Here is a 1,728-nt window from a genome sequence, read left to right on the forward strand (position 1 = left end):
CGATAATTTAAGAGTGAATTTTCTAAGGTCTTCATTTTAGCAATGCTAAAAGTGAATTTGGTTCATGTTCTATGGATTGCCCTCAAGGCTCTGCTTTGTAAGAATGCAGTTTTTATCAGTGTTGTAGTTAAATCATATGTTATAAACCAGAAGTTGACAGGAAGTGCAAAAGGCCATATTAAGGATCGTGCCTTTAGATTAAAAAAATCATCAATGGATGAAGGAAGGAAGGAAGCAAGGGAAAAGATTAACCCCAACAAATAAAAAAACCTGTTTTGATTTCTACATGGATAAATAGAATGCCAGATTAGACTTCAGATAGCTCCTCAAAATTCACAAGAAAAGTTTACCTATATATTCACCAGCCACCCTGGAACGAGCAAGATGCACAGAGTGATCTTCAGGTTCAGCTTCATTTTCTGTCAGTGGGTGCTTCGGGAAACATTTGAAAACAAGAAAAGGAAAGTAGAAGATAGAAGTGGAAGGCTTTTTGACTTTCCATCTAGCTCAGTGGTTTTCACAGACAGAAATTAATTCCATTTACCTCACATTAAAAAGTAAATCAAATTTTCTATATTCCTTGAAAAATAAAGATTTCGTCCATTAAACTATAGCTTTGTTGTATCATGTGTCTCTCATAGAAAGAATACCTCTGTATTGTCTTTCTAGAAAATTCAGCATTCCTGTGGAGGGAGAGAAATCAGCAAAGACATAAAGGAAACTGCCCTATAGCTGGAGGCTGTAAGGGGCACCAGGAGACAGCACTGACAGACAGTGAAGTGCACGCAAGAATAGCTGCAGCCTCCTGACTCCACAGCATTCAGGAAACTGCATTTTTCTCATAAAGGAACATTTAACCTGATCTTTCCCTGTGTTAAATAATAAAAACATCATTAAGACAAAGTAGCAGGCCTTTTAAAGACAGGGAACTTATGCCAATTGTAATGATCATGCCTGACTAGTAGATTGGGGTATATAGGAAGGGCAGCAGGAAAGGGTGGCAAAAGAAGCAGAGGTTTATGCAGTATAAATCCACGCAGAAAGAACCTAAACATTTAAAGCAATTTAAAAGGGAAAATTGCTTTGTGTCACATTGCACTTACGTTTTATGCTGGAAAATAAAACAGGTCTCTGAAACACAACAGTTGGCTGTAGCAGCAAGTTCTTCCTGAATTGAGGAAAAGAGCCAGATGTCTTATAGATAGGCAAGCAGCTGCTCTCCAGACATTTGATTGCTATTTTATATCCAATATCTAGCTCAAATGTGCCACACAGCTATCATACTTACAGGTTAGAATCTGACTTTTAAGGTATTGTTACAGATTTGTGTTTGAGCCTTCTTCACCTGATCTGTTTTACATTCCATCTGTCCTCCTAAAACAGAGAACAAAACAATTATTTTTGCCTATTTAATAAAATGTGCAACTCAAGTTCGTATTAATCTTTATCTAACATATTACTTCTTATTGGGTTTGGCTATTTGCAAGCTGTTTCAAAATTTAAAAATATCTCAACGTAGCTTTTTTTCTTCAGCAAGTTAGTTCAGTCCCATACACCACATCCATTTATTAACTATTCTTCTAGTTTGAAAAATGTGCAGAAACACAGCAGGGAAAAAAAATAAAAGTGGAAGATTCAAGCCCATTGCACAAATGGCTATGCTGGCCCTTGGTGGCAGGTTCATTTTGTGGACTTCATCTCAGAGGACCAGCCTGGCAGGTTGCAGAC

General features: G+C 37.3%; 1 long non-coding RNA gene across 1 annotated transcript; it reads right to left on the reverse strand.

Moving 5' to 3' along the window:
- Positions 1–350: 350 nt before the first annotated feature.
- LOC148224458 (uncharacterized) lies at positions 351–1,374 on the reverse strand. Its single transcript, XR_015802658.1, has 3 exons — positions 1,289–1,374; positions 1,104–1,168; positions 351–432 (listed from the first exon to the last, which is right to left on the reverse strand). It is a non-coding gene; the product is annotated as an uncharacterized LOC148224458 (long non-coding RNA).
- Between the last annotated feature and the right edge of the window lie 354 nt (positions 1,375–1,728).

This window comes from Sturnus vulgaris, chromosome 3 (genome assembly GCF_052056855.1).
Source record: "Sturnus vulgaris isolate bStuVul1 chromosome 3, bStuVul1.hap1, whole genome shotgun sequence".
NCBI classification, from domain to species: Eukaryota; Metazoa; Chordata; class Aves; order Passeriformes; family Sturnidae; genus Sturnus; species Sturnus vulgaris.